Consider the following 18,310-nt stretch of genomic DNA (forward strand, 5'->3'; position numbering starts at 1 on the left):
ACGTCCTGGCCCGGATTCTCCAGCTCCAGGACACACAGACTGCAGTCAGTCCCTTTTTTTCTCCCAGTGCTACAGGCACAGCATCTCCAAACACACAATCAAGTAGGTCCAAGCCAAAGGTACACCAGCAGTATTTTAAGTTTTTACATGGTCTCCAACTATGCAGCCTCTAGCTGGAAGCATAACTTGCAATATAACTTTGGCAACATTTTCTCAGAAGGGATTAGTTTCAGTGACTGTCTGCAAGAAAGGAAACCTCCCTCTGCCAGCTCTTGCCTCTTCCTCTTAGTTTTCCTGGTTGCTTTATCCTCCTCATGAAAGTACACTGTGCCCGCTAAGTACATGGGAAAGACACAGGGATGAGCTACAAGAACGAGGGCACACCAACTATCAGTCTAACATATGAGAAGACCAGAGCATGGACTAATGCCTCATTCCAGAGTTTAACAAAGAGCTTGTCAGCTTCTTGCTCTTTCATCCAAGCCTGCAAGCTCCTTTATGAAAGAGGGAGGAGGCTAGATACTCACTGCTCGTCTCCAAGAGGTCTGTGCTCCGAGGCCAGCCTTGCACACTCATGGGAATGCAAGAATCTTACAGTTGCACATGAGAACTTCAGGATCACAGCTGGATAGCTGAACCCTGGTGTCATCACATGAGGCTGCATCTGTTGCTTATGTTCAGTGGAGCAGGGGAAATAGCCAGTGAAGATAAGGAGGAAATAGGAAAGAAAGGCATCTGCATGAAAGCAACATTCAGCTGAAAGACTTCCAGAAGGCAAAAAATATGGGCTTTGGCCTGCAGAGCCTCTGCTGATGGGCTTGCACAAAGGGCCTCAGTGCGCAGCAGGTATTCCAGCTCTGTTGTTGTGCAGATAATTAAAAACAATAATGAGAGACTGGTTTTTTATGCCTGTGCTCTAGCCACAGCCACAGCTCCTGAGCTGCAGAAGCTGAGTGGTCCCTCTGCAGCAACATTTGCATTATTGCTAATCTGTAATTGGGATCCCTACTTAGCTCTATGACTCTCTGACCATTCTCAGACCTTTACCATTCAAGTCAAGAGGCTCCTTCTTCTAGAAATTGTATTAAGATTTGAAAGGACATTTCCTAATTTGCTTTAACAGGCTGCAATGATTTCTGTTCATATCTACGTGAGTGCATTGTCTTCCCAGCATACAATTCAAAAATAGAACAAGAATCATATCCATTTCATAATTCCTTCTAAAATCAGGTATATAGGAATTAAAAAACATTGATATTGTTATGTCTCTCTCATCTAGCAACAGGAAACAATGAGGTCTTGCTTTCTGCCTCACAGTAAGGACTAAATTCACATACAAATCTAAGTGAATGTGAAGTATTCCACCTAAAGCAAGCTAGCTGGTGTAAGCTAGCTACCACTTACTTTAATTTCTATCTTCTTACATCCTTCAGATTGCTGTCTTTCTTGCTACACATCTCTTTCAGCCCCTCATCATGTAAATTATTCCATGTTAGACTCCTTCAGATTCAGTTAGACCAAGAGGATTAATTTCAGAGCTGATGTGTAAGAAGGTGTAAATTCTGCACTGGGGTGTGAGAAGGGATGAGATTTTCCCTGCAGGCTTTGGCTGTCCTCCTCCTGGATTTACACGGAAAGGAATCCCAATCCCTTTATCATTGTCAGGAAGAGGCTGAGTAATCTAGAAGTACACAACATAGCATCTTAGATTTATTCTCACTCATCTCTTAGTTTGGGCCTGATACAAGTATTGCGTAGACTTGTCCCTTCCAAATTTAAGGCCTTGTCTGGAAATGGTGGGAGAGGCTCTTTCTTAAGGAGATAATTTTGGAGTTAAACAAACAAACAAAAAGGATATATAAGTCATACTGTCCCCAGTATAACTGAGGACATACTCAGATCTCTAAATGCAAGCCACATGAATGTCCAGTGCCGCCTAACTTCATTTTTATTCACTTAAATAGGAAGCTCAATGATCAGAGCTGGTGTGTGGCTACAGCTTTCACTAAGCCCTGTCTGTTTACAGCACTCCTGGGGGGATAAAAATCAAGCCATTTATTTAGGTGACTTCCTATAGATGGAGGTTCATAATTTCAGTTTTGCAAGCCTGAATGTTTGTGGATGATATAAAAAGATGTGAAACAGGTATCGACTAAAATCACCTCAACATTTAGATAGTTCCTGAATGTAATAAAATGTCTCTGTCAGAATGATCAGGTTTCTGTTGGTGCAAATTCAGCCTGGAGATAAACAGGCATGACTTCAGAGATGCCAGTGGCGTTAACCCCAAGATAAATTTGGACCTGTAAATCCAGTCAGAACACAGATCCCAAGAAATATTTCAGACTTTCTCCAGCCTTGCTGAAAAGACCATTCTGTCTGCTCTAATGCTTTGCAAGGAAGTGGAAGATGAATTACAAACCCTCAGCCCACTGTCTCAAGTGAAAATTCTCACTGCAATAGTTTTGAAATTCAGAAACCTTTTGTCCATTTAATATGCTAGAACCTTTCCCCACTGGGCAACTGAAAATTATCCCCACCTAATGATTATTCAGTGACATCTGCAAGATAAGTTTGATGTTTTGGGGGCAGTTTCTGTTGGACAGATGTCAGTATTATAAACTATGCTGTCTTTGGCACTAATTGCTATCATCCTTGTCAAACAATCTGCAGTACAGCAAAAAACCCAGAAGCAGCACTTACATTCAATTTCCCTTTTGCCTATGCCAGTTTTTCTTCATGTCATAGACACTTTCTTTTACCCCAGTCATTCCTGTACCTTTGAAAAACAGAGGACTCGCCAAGGTAAAAACGCAGCCTCTTCAAGCAGCATTAAACCCAGCGTTCTGTGTGTAGATCCCCACAGAGAAGACACAGACATTAAATCTCATTCTAAACTCTGTTTACTCTCAGTAAATATTTCTTCTTGCAAAAAGCATTGCCATGGCATTGTGCAAAGCTGTATAAACAGTTGTAATTTTTGTCCTACTTTTTGATCCTTGCAGCTTGCGTCCAGGTTGCTGAATTGTTCAGTTGTCAAGGGCAGGTTTAAAAATTTTATGCATCCGCATGGCATGTGATATAAGCTCTCATGCACCTGACATCTCACGCATGAATAAGTCAGGCATGGCTTGTGATTCACTGTTGAATCTAAAGACAAATAAGAGTAGCTTTCTATGTGGATACAAGGCAGTGAGCTCAATTTTGCAATTAGGAATTAAAAAATATTTTAAATCCCAAATTAGATTGTTTAAAAGACTGTTCCCTGGCAAACTGTTTTCTGTAAACCACTGAAGCTATGCAACTTTTTCTGTGCAAATATATGCATACTGGGTCCTTTGCCTGTCTTAAGATGGGCTGTAACGTACTCCTGACTTAGTTTTTACTTGTCCCTCTGCTAGTTACAGTGCTCCTTGTTCCTTCTGTGCTAACCTCACAATCCTCTTATCTCACACACTAAAGCACTGTCACTGCAAAGAACTATGATTTCTCTTAGGACCTTCTAGGTCCACACTGGGCATGGTACTGCAGGACAGGTTAGAAATCCAAAAGCACTGACATTTCAGATCAGTCTCAGTCAAACAATGCTTACTAGCTCTTCATGTATTCAGGAGTAGCAAGCAGTTGCAGAGTAAACAGCTGCAGAGAGTTATCAGTTTAATTCTGCCATGTAAGCAGAAGATCAAAATATGCAGAATAATTACCTACTGTCCAGAATTTCCTGGTTCATATTTGCCTATGTCCCAACGCTGCAACCAAAAGCATGAGCTCACTTCAGACCTGCAAGCAGCACCCTGTCCACTGCCTTCACGGCAAGCATTCATATTTAACTGTGCAAGTTTGCAAAATCAGGGCCTTAATTTGGGAGCTTTTGATAATTTTTCACAGACAGGCCTCAAATTTGCCCTTCCTATCCTATTGGCTTCAGTGTGAATTATATATGAATTTCCAGGGGCAAGATAAGGGCCACAGTCATTTCTCTCTCTTCTCGGTTTCCAGTCATTTCTTTTCATTTATTCCACACCAGCAGTTACAAAAAGTGGTCTGGGGATTGGAGTGCCATTCTGGCAGTGAGTAATAGGGAGCCTGGGTTTGTTAATATGGATAGTCTTCAAAATAAACAGGTAAACTGAAAGATACTGGAGGAAAATGATTATAAGGGGAAAAGAGGGATTTATGTCTAGCTCTGACAAACTGCTAATACCAGCTCTCTCAACCAACAACTAGTCCACAGCACTTTGTTCCAAGTTCGTTTTCCAGGGAGACATTTCAAGGCAAGCCTCCCTGAGAGACAATCACTCTCCCAGAATAAGAGACACGAAGGATATTAGAAAACACGAAGGCTGATTGAGAAGAAATTCCTTCCTATGGCAAACTGGGACATAGCTGTCATCTGAGGTTGTTTTTTTTACTCTATCGGGCTCGTAGTTTAATACCTTATTTTAAAATTTTTTTTTGGTCTAATCAGAGAGTATGAGGTAAAGACACATTCATGTCCTTCAAAAAAGGTAGCAACGCAAAGAGTTTCCAATTACCCTTTAATTAAAATATTAATTAATTAACAAAGTGTATTTATGGAATAATTATATAATTTCACACACCATCGATCGTATTTTAAACAAATTCATTTAATTAAGTTGACATGTACACGGCATGCTCTCCGTAGAGTTATTCTTAGAAACCAGTGCATGTCTGCCTTTAAGGAGATTCAAACTGCACAGGGGATGTTTACAATGGCCCACAGTGGCATTCAGAACAGAAATTAAGCCACTTCATACTTTTAAGTAAATTTAATACCAGTGACTGTATCCCCGAAGGCTGAAGTCCCCTATCTGCATAAAAGGCAGTGGGAAGGCAAGAGCAGCGCGGGCTTTCTCACAACCAATATCACTCATCCTGACCTGGAGGGGCTGACTTTAATAAACGGTTAATCATTATCCTCTTCGCCAAGCCTGTTAAGCAGCTTAAGAAGCTTGGCATTTCTGTGGTGGGACTCAGCTAAGGCTACCAAATCATTTCACGCAGCCTGCTGAAAGCCATCACATGCAGATAGTGCAGTGTGCCAGGGCAGCCTTTAAAGAGAGCTCTGGGTATATTTTGGCAGATTTCCCCTTGGAGTCATCAGCTTTGCTCTGCCTCCTGCACTCCCATGGGCTTGTGATGGATTGCAGCCCCGATTCAGGGGATTGTCACCTTGGTTTTCCTTCCAGCACCTGCAGCCTTGTCTGCCTCTGCGCTGTCGCCTCTTGCATCCTTACTGGTTTTTAAGGTTAAATCAGGATCTTCTAACATTCCTGTTCACAGTTTGGGTCTCTGATGTCCATTACCATCTATATCGGAATGAAGGTTTCCAAATTATCCGTGCAACTGCTAAGTCTTAAACCTTGTAAGTGTTTCAGGTGTCCCCCTTTCTTTTGGCCTCTCATAGGAAACTAACACATGGTTCCAGAGTTTCATCCCTTCCAATTACAATATTCCTCACCTTTCTGCAATGGTTTGGTAACATTTTTTTACTTTCTTCACTTAGCTTATTAAACAATGTTAGCTTGCTGAACAAGCCATATTAATAAAGCTGCTTGTCTGTTGCTCATATTCCCTTGTGGAAGCTCCATTCAACTTAATAGAAAGGTATTTGCTGAACTGGTTTTGGACATTCAGCGCTTTTCTAGAGTACCTGCTCCCTGGGAGTCCTTAGCTGCTGTTCTGTGATGGACGCCACTCACAACCTTCCTTCCCACTCCTCCCCACACCGGACACCTCACAGAGTCCTTTGCCGCTTGGTCAAGAACTACTCTGCACTTTGCAGCCTTCTACCTGTGCAGCCAACAGATAGTACTTGCCACCAGCTTCCGACATATGTCCATTTGGTGACAGCAGCCACATCTGGTTGCCTGTATAATGCAAACCTCACAGAATTCATCAAGCAAGTTCAAATCCCTGTAGAGCTGTTGACTCAAACGGATGTTAGTGGAGTAACGGGAATTATACTCTTAGGGATCTTGTCCCAGTAACATCACTGAAATGGGCTATTCATGAACGTGAACATCAGAAGCTGAATCTACCTGAGAAAAGACAATATAATGTACCTCTGGATGTTTACAGTCACACATTTCAATTCTTTGTGTTTCCTTATGTCTTTAAAGTAATTTTTTAGGTCATCAGAGTCTGAAAACACAGCTGTCACTCTTTTACTCTTTTGTTCTTATTGAGAGTTTATCCATAATTTAATGAAAGTTGCCATGAATTGAATAAGGGAAGAAAAGCAGCCCTCAAACTGCCCTAACCAGCCCCATTCACTTATCCACTTCCAATTTCTCATGGCATGGAAGTCAGAAGGAGCTAAAATTTTCAAGAACCTCTTAATGCTGCCTAGATTCTTCAGTTTCTGTTCAGTCACAGACAAATGCAATAAAACCCTGCATTAAAACTGGTATTTAACACCACTGGCAGTATAGAATTTGTGTGAAGTTTTACACTATACGTGTTTGAGGAAAGCTAGCCAAATGCAGAAATAAATTACGAGACTAACAAGACAATACAGGTAAGAATATTAGCAGTATACAAGTGCTTCTCGCAAATGGGCAACAGTTTTCAAATCATTCATTAGAAACCAAGATGAAGCTGATTCGTAAGTAAAAACATCCAGGCAGATTCTGCACTAGCATGGGTTGCAAGAGCTCCACCAACTTCTCTTTCCACTATCTCAGATTCTCCTGTTTCTAAGAATGAAAAACTGATTTGGCAACAATCTATTTTAATAGCAGTAATCTGCCTTCTGCCATCCAGGTAACTCTTCCAATTTCCATATATTTATACCAGCAAAGAAGGTATAACAAGCCCCCTGATCCACTTCTTTTTCTTTCACATGTGTGAAGTTGCACCCATAAATCCACATTTAGATAGTCAGATAGGTGGCCTGAGATTCAACTGTGCTAAGCATCCAGCAGTTTTTAATGAAATCACTGCCTTTTTTGTTAAAAATTACCACTACGTGAAGCTCTTCACACTGTCTCTTTGCAAAAGGTCTTTTCCATCTCTCCCTGTAGATTTCCAAGCATTTTGCCCACAACCAAAGAGACCTTCCCAGTGGAATGATTCTCAATCCCTCACAAAGCACAGCACATTTTCTTGCTCTCACAGCCAACCTCTTTCTTCCACCTCTCTGTTTTTCTCACAGCCTCTGCCTGCTGATTCCCAGCCAACTCTTGGACTTGCCACACAGGTTGCTTGTGACTGGCCCAGCTTTCCATCTTAATATATTACCCCAGGACTGCAATTACCCTTTTTCCTTTGCTCTCTGTTTCAGCCCCTTTGTCTTCAGCCTGGCCCTTGAATGTTGTTGTTTCACATCTCCCCAGTCTGTCCGCTATTTTCTCTCTCCGTTTTCCCACTCTGCCTTCTCTGGAAGCCCTTAATCACACCTCTGCGTCCTCCCTGCTTCACCTCTTTCCCTCTCTCTCTTTCTCTCTCTGGTTACAGCTCTGCAGGCAGGGTTTACGAGCAGGGATCTCTAGTGATGTCCTACAGGAATACGCCTTGGCACACTGTCTGGACTGTTCAAGCCCTACTGCACCCCTGAGTGCCACAAAAAGCTCTACGCAGAGAGGCAAAACAGAAAAGAAATGCTTTACAGCCACTTTCTCTGTATGCTATTTTTTCCTCTCAGCATCTAAAGGAGATTTAGGAGGGGGGCGGGGAGAAAAGAGCTGAGATTTACAAACAACAATCAGGCAGGTAAATATTCTGCAGTTTAATTGCAGTCAAGGGAATACAGAAAGAGTATATTCAAGGCAGAATAAGCTAAAGTCCCCTATGCTCATAACTGAGCTACGATTTCAGATTCTTCTGGTGTGTCACCCAGTTACCTTAATACTAGTAATATCATTCCTGGAACCCACTTAGCCCTCTTTAGAATTAACTAGTATCAAACAGCCTGGTCTGGGCTGGTGAGCTGAGTGCCTGCTGGGGGGTGCTCAGAGTTAGGGCACTTGATAGCATCAGGTCCCATCACTAAGACCACAGACACAAGAGAATGTAAAAATGAATAGTCACGCTGTACTCTCTGCTACATTTTCTTTCCTGGTTTATTTTAGGGGAACACTGGTGTTACTGAGAGCAAAACTTGGAACAAATTTTTCATACTGATCATTCCTACGTAAGAGGTAGGCATGGCTACTTATCAGCTCCTGCAGTGCATATCCCTTGGTGTACCCAGTACTGAACTGGTGCAGGCAGAGATGGACTGCTTCACTGAGCTGCAGGGTCAAGCCTAGTCCACAAGGCCCAGAATCATGCCCAGGATTTTCCTTCACTCACAGTGCTGGGTTCCAACAAGGCATGAGCACATTTTTCCTGATGCATCAAGATACCTGTATGACTCCCCAAAAGGCCTCCTATCATCTATCATCATGGTGGCAGGTTTACCCCTTCACAACTCCTTCTTAACTTTAATCTAGCAGCAGTGTGCTCAGTTTGTACTTTGAAAGGAAGCGAGCATTTATTTCTAAAGATTGAGATGTATCACTTATGCAGCTTCACAAAGCGGACAACAGCAGTGTCCGGCATTCAAGTGAAGCAGAAAATGTTGCAGTAATTTAGAAGCCAAAGTCATATAGAAATCAGGAAAATTTTGGCTCTTAACTAAACACAGTTAGAAAACAGAAACTCTATTTACTGCCTCCCGGACGGAGATTTTTAAGTGTGTTCTACATAAAATTATTTTGCTGCAAAGTACTTTGCACTGAACTGCAGAGACAGCTGATACAGGACAGCCACCCATAACTGAGCTACAAAATGCCCTTAACGATTCACTGAAGCATCCAAGCCTTCCTCCCCTTCTTAATCACACTCTTTGGAATTGTTAAAGATTCATGCAGAGTGCAAAGAGGAGAGTTGCTTTGTGTTGAAAGTACAAAGTCTATTGTTGCAACAGCCTGAAAATTACACCCCTTAGTCACGTACACCCGTGTAGCAAAAATAACCTGTGTGTTCCCACACAAAACTTGAGAGCCAGCAAGTTCTGGCTGGCACCGAGGGTGGCAGTGCTCTTCACGAAGCAGCTCCCCTGCCTGCCTGCATCCACCGTAACTGAACACCTATCCTAACAATTGATCACTGAGATGAAGATACTGAATCTAGTACTTCTCTCATAATGAATTCAACATTTCTTAGGACAATGAGCATTTAAATTATTGATCACATAAACGGTCCAAAACAGTCCATAAAATTAACATATGAAAAGAACAAAAAATATACCCCTCTATGTTTTTGTTGTTGGTTTGTTTTGGGTTTTTTTTTCCTGGTGACATACAAGGCACTGGAACAAAGCTCAGAAGGAAAAAAAATTCTATCTGTACACTTAAAGGATTTTATGCGTGGCTTTTTTCCTTAATAAGTCATGGTTAGCAAGAAAAAGAATGTGCCAAAACCTGGTATTTTAATTAAACAGTGTACATTTCTCACTGGTTTTGTTTGCTTTTCTGCATATGGATTCCTCTAAGGTCCTTAAAGTTAGCAAACACAAATGCTTTTAAAGATGTTTCCGTGCAATATGTAATTGAAATTCCTTAAAATATTTAGAGACTTCTAGGAGGGAATGTTCTGCAACAATAAATTACTGTAGTGTCATGGTAGCAACATCAATGGCACGGCTGAGAGGGCACAGTAGTTTTTAAACTCCTATTCTTTGCTACTTATAATTTTGTCTATATGCTGAAATTTTTTAGCATTAACTCCAAACTGTATCTTTGGAATGCTTTTTTCTCCCCTCTCCATTTCCTAATTTAGTTCTGCATCATAAGCCAAAAGCAGTTTTCTCCTAAAACTCCAAAATTGTCATGCCTAGAACTGAATGAAAAGAGTTGGGTTTGTCTTTTAAAAGGAACAGAAGTTTGAAATATCTCTATCGGGTAAGAGTATTTCTGTATAGCTTGAATGCGTTTGCTCCAGCCTGTGAGCTTTTCCTGGCTGAACCAGGATGCGTCTTGATCTATCAAGGGATGCTCACATGCCCACCTAACCAAGCATGGAGACAGTCCCACAGAGCTCCACACGTGCTTAGCACCAAACGCTTTACAGGATACAACCTCCATTTACAAGATACTTAATTCATATGGTAAGACCTCTATTATTTCTTCTCATTCTGTGTTTCCTAGAATAAACCAGTACACAGCCACACAGAATTTACATCTTCACTATTATTTCCTAGGCTTATGATTGATGAGATAAATCTTAAATACATGGAGTGGAATGTAACTGCTCATCCTGTATTTTCCGTATCCTGAAAGAGAAGATCACTTCCTTCTCAGACAGCTTAAAATCTTAGCTATTTGGGGCCAGATTTTCAGGTATTTAGGTGCTCAATTCCCATGCAGCTGCTTAACTAGGTATTCAAACACAAGAGGCCTTCACAGCACTTGAGAGACCATTTCTGTGCTTTCCCCATTTTAATTGTTTTTCAAGGTTTATCTTTCCTTTAGCTCATTCTAGACTTTTCTTGCTTTTGTTTGTAGATCTTTCTAGGGCTTCCCAGTATGTCCCAGGGTAATTTTCTCTCTTCCCTGCAATCTGCTTTTACACATTTTAAAGAATTATTGGGCAGATCACTGACCTTTATAGGGGGCAACACCAACAGCACTGACATTGCAGTAGGGTGTAGACGCAAAGCCATAGCCTCTAGACCTTGGGTGGACCATTATCTATATTGCAAAGAGATTCTCTGTGTATTCACAGCAGAGAATGCCATTGCACTATCCTTTACTTTTCAATTAGGAGTAAAAATACAGGCCAGCAGGCCAAATTAAGAAATTGGGTGGGTTGGATTAAACGATATTAAAAAAATCTGGAGAGTTAAATTGCTGAGCAGGTAACAAATATGTTATTTTCTGCCAAATTTTTAATGGTATCTTTTAAAACAAACATGCCATAAAGTTTATACGTAGCTATGGCTAAAAGTGCCTGCAGAGCCAGGAGCCATACTTTAGTATGGGCAATAGCAGTTGAAGCTATAGCTAGGTAAATGGAATATGGACAAACCTGTCCCACTTCTTTTTATAAAATAAAAAATTAATTTATTTTCTTTTTAAAAACCAGTCCTCTCTAATCTGCTAGACCCTCTGAGGCTGTCAGCAAGAGCAGGCAGCGAAAACCCAGCTGACACAGACTGCTCGGACTTTTCAAGGAGCGTTGGCCAGACCCCCTCCGGCCAGCCATGAGGCAAGCGGAGGCGCCCGGCCCCGCCGGCAGCGGGCATTCCGGCTCCGCAAGCGGCACAGCCGGCGGGAGCGGGGCCGCCGGGCCGCAAGGGCCAGCTCCCTGCCGCAGGCCGCCTCCCCCAGCAGGCGGGGGCTCACGCTCGGCCGCGATCCAGTACCCCCCGCGCGGGGATGCCCGGAGGGGCCGCGCAGCCCTACGGGAGCGAGCGGCGGCCGGTGCCAGGGCTGCCCCGGGCGGGCGGCACAGCGCCCCTGCCGCGCCGGCCCGCTCAGCGGCTGCCCGCAGCCCCGCCGGCACCAGGCCCGGCCGCCCGAGCCCGCCGGGAGGGTAGCGAAGGCCAGGCCCGGGCTCCCCCGGCCGCCGGGGCTGTCGTGCCCACTGAGGCCGCTCCCCCGGAGGAGCGCGCTGAAGCAGCGCTGCGTATTCCAGCCAGGATGCGTTATCGGAATAAAACCGCATACCTGTACTTCACCTGCCTGCTTTAATGCCCCCCCAGGTCAAAACAAGGTCAAAAGACTAAACATAAGTATTTCTTCTTTCTCGGTAACCCATGACACGTCTCAGTATACTTAACGGTATCCATAACAACAACTATTCCTTGAGGAAATTTTAATTACAGCATTCTTCAGAACTGTTGATTGTTTATTGTGACAAGACAAAGCACATGGGAAGAGAAGACTCATTGAGAAACATGCTTTAAACCAGGCTGAGGAAAAGGTTGCTTTACACTTTTATTTCTGATGCATAAAAAGCCACATTAAGCATAGGATGAAAAAGATTTAAAAAAAAAAAAAAAAAGGTGCCTGTACCTAGTATTGCTCTTGGAGGAGTGATCACGCTGAACAAATTTCAAGGGAGTTGAGAAAGCTGGAAGATGCACTGATTGCAAATTAAAAAGAAGAGCAGAAGATATGCAACAATGCTAGAATTTTCTTGGTAATATTGAACTAGATTCTGGCACCCTTAACCACTACAGGCATTTTTTTTTGGGGGTGCAAATTCTGGGACAAGGTATTCTTAATGCAAATAGAAGTCAAGACTACACCACAACTTAAGAGGAGCAAACAACAGCGCAGACTGGGATGTGTATTTAAGGGAAAAAGAAACCAAGGAGGAAGGAATGAGAAACTGCTAATAAAAACATCAAAGGATAAGGTAAATCAATTAGAAAAACAGGAAAGATCTCCTCAGTTGAGAAGGATGAGTGGATGATTCTTCCTCCCCACCCCCACCACATTACTGGCATCTGGTACAGAGAATAAATCCAGCAACTGCTTTTGCAGTGCAAAGATCTTCCTTTCCATTTTGTGAACAAGGGGTGTAGGTGGAAAACCACATTGACTTTAACGTGTTAATTCCATGTGTACTAACCTGAGTATTCTTCGTGAACCCTGTAAGGAACAAACCCAGCAGACTGACAACAGCACAGAGAGACTAGAGAATAATTCAAAGTCATACATGAAAATGATGAATGCTACCGAATCTCTTTTGAGGATCATCTACATTTTAAATAAATTCAGATTTTAGGTGACAAGTCAAGTTTACACCGGTCATGGGGTCACTATTTCACATAGTGACAACCAGAAAATCCAGCCATGCTTTAGGAACTTCGGGATCGTGTCCTCTAGCCACTGAGCCATTAAGCACAATCTGAAATTTTCAGGCTGTGACTGCATTAGCAAACTCTGACACCCGTCACAGCAGAGTACAAGCAGACAGGACTCAGGCATTAAAAAAAATCACAACCGCAAAAGAACTTCAGTCCAATATTCCCTCATGCCTCACTTTGTCTGTGTTAAAATCTCTTTAGGAGTATAATATACCATAGGATGCTTCACAATCAAGAAAGATACCAGCTGGGGCTTTGAAGTCAAGAATATCAACTCCCCATGCAAGAGTCCAGAGTAAGAAATTTCAGAGGAGGAAGAGGCATGCTGCAGAAATCTCAGGAAAAGGCCTTTCAAAGTGAGGCGAGATCACAGCTTCCCATTCTCCAAGTTAATTACTTAACCTCCTAGAAAAAGCAGCAGAAAAAAATTGCTTACACATGACCTACAAAGAGCAGGCAACATAGGAGTGGAAAAGCAAATCAGAACCAAGAGTGTGCTTTTGCTTAGAAGCTGGGCAATGGTGGTGGGGGACACAGAGTTACAGTATTGTGGTTAGCACAGTGGGACCCCGATTTCTCAACTGGGCCTCTGGACATCAATACAAGAAAGGTAAAGAACAGACAGGTGACGAGTTTCCATTTCAAAACAGTTCAGCCACTTTAATTTACCTGCACCACGTTGGAAATACGTAGTTTAGCTCCTCTCTGCATGCTCCTTTGCATTCAGTTTATTTCGTCTTTCACACTCCAAATTTTCAGTTACTTACTCAACTACCAAATCTTCTTTGCCTGCTTGTGAGCAGACACAGCACTATATTTAAATTTCTGTTCTCATTTGGTTTAGTATTTCAACAAAGTACACCTCTTGTTTCCAGGCTAACAAGTGCGCTGAGGAGTGGCCAGCACGGTGTTGGCCGTGAACTCAGTGATTTAAGGTAATCTGAAGAGAGAAAGCTATTTAAGGAGCGGGGAAGGGGGGTGGGAGGTGGTTAGAAAGACACTTTTCTTATGTTTCCCCTCTCTGTCAAGACTGGAAAACAAGTGTCAAAAGCCTTGCCTTGTGTTTTGTGTCAGCACTAATTACATCCCTGCTGCCGGCCAGTTCTGAGCGCTGCATCCCACCGAGGGGGAAGGCCTCCCACCCCAGCAGCCCGCAGACCCCTCTCCCCACGCCGGGAATGCCTCCAAGGGGGAGTGCGCTGCTGTTTTGACAATCCCTTTGTTTGCTGCCTGGCAGAGCTCCATCTCATTTCGTCAAAGGCAGTGTTTCCACGTCCTGCCCTATATTCTGCCCCAGCTTCGCAGCACCCCACATTCAGATACCCTTTCTCATTTTCAGTAATCTCTCATTTTCAGTCCATCTCACTGGAACAATGGAAATGTTAGACCCTAAAAACATTACCATGTTAGACCCTAAAAACATTACCAAGCATGGACACGGCATCTTTACTTCCCCGCATCTCACTGAAAACGAAGAGAAAATAAGTGGAATGAGGTTCTCCTCCACGTAAGTGAGAGTGGCAGATTCCGGCCCTTTGATAGCTGTCGATTTTGAGTAATCCTGGTGGGTACATTTAAATCCTTGTTAAGGGCTCCCACATTCATTAAAAATAAATCCAGTAGTTATTTGACTGTGTAATTATTAGGGATAATTTGCAATTAAGCAATTGGCTTCTGATGAAGGGACAGATAATTGATCAGCCTGGTTTGGCATTTTAGAATGGGGTGGGGGTAATTAAGTAAATCCAGTCAGCTAAATGTCTTCCTTCCCACTACATCTTTTCCCACCTTTAAATGCAAACCAGACCTCACGCAGCTGTGCAGGCCATGGGAGTCTAAGCCTATTAAAGAAATCTTTTAATGACTGTAAAACTACGACTAATTGAAATAAAAATATTTTCACACTATTTTCACATTGTGCAAATGGATCCAAAAATAATTCTTAATGCAATGCATGGTGCACAAACTCCTCTGCCTGACAAGTGCAGCATGTAATTTGCACTAATTAGTCCAAAGCGGGGGCAGTGTGAAATTAACATGATTCATTAATTCTGCGGCTTATGTTTTACATATTATGTGTTTACATCTCAAAACTATCAGGTTCTCTGCAACCCAACACACCACACTTCTGAAATTGTCACATTCAAGAAGTTATCCTCACATCTCTTTGGGTGCATTCAGATTTGATTTTTGAATTTGCAACTTGCCTATTTGTTTCAAAGCAACTGGTTGATTTTACGTTGCAAGGTTTCTTCCTTTGTCCAAATCTTGGCCTCAGCTCCTTTCTGACAAACTATTCTTTTGGGTGGCTCAGGTCACTGTGGGATAAGCATGAACAGAGCAGCAGGTGAAGAAGCAATTTTCAAGAAGCAATTTTCAAACTACTTTATGTTCTAAAAAAATTTAATAAATCCTTCGTATCGACTAAATCTGAAGTTTTCATGATGCTGTTCCAATATTTGCTCCTATAATGATATCAGGAGATGTTCATTAAAGATCTAATCCAGAGCCCCATGAAAGTCAACAGACAGACTTCCACTGGCTTCAGAAGGCATAAATATGCCAGCTTCTCTTTATGCTACAGAACACGGGCCTCCAGGAATTGTAGCATTAGCCAAGCTGTCTTATAAAATAAATTATCGAGTAAATGGTGCAGAAAAGCATTCTAAAATATATCAGACATAGCTAAATATTACATTTCTGCAAATTAAGGTGCAACAATTGTATTTACGTTGTTGGGACATACTCGCCATGTTGAACCTGATCCCCTGCTTCCCAATATACAGGCTACATTTCTACAGAGACTCAGTGCAATGTTACACCAAGAATTAGGTGTGATATTGAATATACCAACTTTGTTTACTTGTTATCGTACTGATTGGTAATGAAGTAATGATGATGTGTGTGCTTTTTATTCCATACAAGGCTTAAAGGCATGCCTGTCCCAGATAGCTCTCAAAACCTGGCTGACACTTTGTAAACATGTCTGCCTGTCACACAGAGGCAGAGGTTGGCCTACCCATACAAACATCTCTTCATTACTCTCAGAAATACAGCAAAAAGATCTGCTGAGATTCACCTGTCTCCCACAATCAAGAGAACTTGAGGCTGTTTTCTGTACCTGAAGGTACCTGGACAAGGTACCTTGAGGCATGAAAGAGCAGCTCCCGTAAGTGGTGGGAGAATGACAGGACAGTGTGGCAGAAACGATGCCTGGACTGGACTGTACAACACCCCAGTTGACAAGCAGGCATTCTGCACTAGACATCCAGTAAAGCCAAGAAGGCAGCACAGGCAGAAAACTGGCCACTCAAGGAGTTGGATGCACATCAGCAAAGGTAAGAGCTGAAGCGTCATGAACTGTGAGCTTGCTCAGCTGGGGCTCCAGGAGGAAATGGGTGGGAAGTGGTCATTTGAGACCCCTCCGAAAAAAAGGGGAAGTCAGGAGGAAGACTGTCCTTTGAGTGACATGCAAAGGACACACTGCAAATGAGAAAGGAGACTTTTTAACGATACAAGCCTGACAAAAACTAATGTCCTTCACACTATCTAAAGTAACCTGCTAATGTTTATAAGAACCACCTGAGGCAGAAAGCAGATAGGTTTTGGAAGGTTCATAGGTTCTGCAGTAAAAAAGAAGAAAATAACTCCATTAGAAACAGCCACTTTGAGGGCAGATGTCATCATCTGTTTAAGTCTTCTGGCTGTTGGTCTGGGTTTTTTCCCAGTATAAAAACATGTAGGTTTTTGGTTAGTAACCAAAGTCAAGAGCAGGAGTAACAGGCATATTTTCTTCCTCACAGAGACAAACTAACCTCAGGCTGGTCCCATCTTGCAGATCAGAATATGGCCACATCAGTTACCTTGTTGAGAACAACAGGGACAGACCAAATGTGTGTATGTAGCTTCACTGTTAGCAAATGCTTCGTTAAAACAAAGCCATTATTTAAAAAGATAGAAAACCGTTTATACACAAGTCCTCCATTTAGCAAGATTTCCTGATTGGCTGTGCATCATTAAATGACTTATTTGTGTCAGTCTGTTTCAGGATACAGCTGGAGCACGCAATGTCATCAAGAAGTGCTATTTGATTGCAGTGCAGTACTTTGGGTGGCTTTTAGAAAGCAATAGATTATAGCATTACCATGTACCACGCATAACATCTCTATGCCACTTAGCAAGTATGAGGCCAAAATGAACACTCTAACCTTGAAAATACATTACTAAAGTGCTGCCTCGTGGATTGATACACAAAATGGCTAAGTTTAGTGATCCTTCAAATCCTGGTTCCCTGGTGAGCACAAAGGGTTCTGATGTGCAAGGCTCTGTCAGCCATTGCATGGGGCGTAAAGAATGTGATACCTTCAGGAGTACTTGGGCTACCTGGAGTAGGAAAGGCACTTAGAAGAAAAATTGTATCCTTTGGTAAGGAGCAGACAACATTCCAGCATAAATTTAGACCTGTTCTTAAAACATGTAGTCAGGCAAATGTCCCTACAGGTAAACAGCATGGTACTGAAATATCCCAAATCAAAGCTGGGCAAATATGAAAACAAGTGCTATTGGTTTAGAAGTTACGCAACTTCACTGCTATGATCAACTACATTAATTTCTGCTCTCTTCAGAAAAGAAAGCTGGCTCATTTAAAACAGAGTTTCTGTGCACCTTGAAATAAATAACATGAAGATTTTTCTAGCACTATTAGGAGATTGAGCTGACAATACCTTAATAAGTAAAGGAAGTACAAACTCTAAGCATTGTGTCATGTAAGAAAGCTACAACGCCAGCTGTTTAAACACCGAAAATGGAAGCAGCATTTTTTCTGATATACTTTTACTAAGACTTTTGCCAGAATAAGAAGCTGACTCATATTGTCTGTGTCCTAAAGTCCCTTTTAGTTTGAGTGACACAACAGTCACTGACTCCAATGTGCTGTTTCTATGGGTATCACAAACATGAATAGCCTGCAGCCAAAGAGTTTTGATAGATAACTAAATGAGCTACATGACCAAATGATATCTGGTTTATTTTCATGCAGGTAAACTCACATTTCTGCACTATTCTGATTCTATGTAAGTCTGTGAAGAACGGAAATCTCTCCTTGGTTTTTAAATACATGATATCTTGGTACTTGAGGTGCCCCTTTACCTTTTCAAGTGCATTTTTTAATCCAAAAAAAGCACCCGTTTAGAAATGGATCTTCTTTATCTGCATACGCAAGTGCACAATTTTAGGGGCAGTAGGCTATTATTGTTATATCTGCACATCGATTTATATTTGTGCCTATTTGACTACTACCAATGTAGAGGTGGTCTTGTGTCAGGACGTGCTTGAGATTCAAACGTGAGAAAAGGTGTATATTCAAATCTGGTGTTTGCAGGGGGGGGGGGGAGGGTCAGGTCAGGGGGTGTTTGTAATTCCACACTATCTCTTCCTAATGGGAAACTTGTAAAATCTCACTTGCTGTCCTGGAAAGGATTTGCACAG

At 42.2% G+C, this 18,310-nt stretch overlaps 1 long non-coding RNA gene across 1 annotated transcript in view; it reads right to left on the reverse strand.

The window, feature by feature from the left end:
• Nucleotides 1-15,036: 15,036 nt before the first annotated feature.
• Nucleotides 15,037-18,310, reverse strand: part of LOC119154534 — a 38,311-nt gene continuing 35,037 nt past the window's right edge. The window contains exon 3 of the long non-coding RNA XR_005106486.1: nt 15,037-15,141. This is a non-coding gene — a long non-coding RNA (uncharacterized LOC119154534). The remainder of the gene's footprint in view (nt 15,142-18,310) is intronic.

Source organism: Falco rusticolus, chromosome 1 (assembly GCF_015220075.1).
Source record: "Falco rusticolus isolate bFalRus1 chromosome 1, bFalRus1.pri, whole genome shotgun sequence".
NCBI lineage: Eukaryota > Metazoa > Chordata > Aves > Falconiformes > Falconidae > Falco > Falco rusticolus.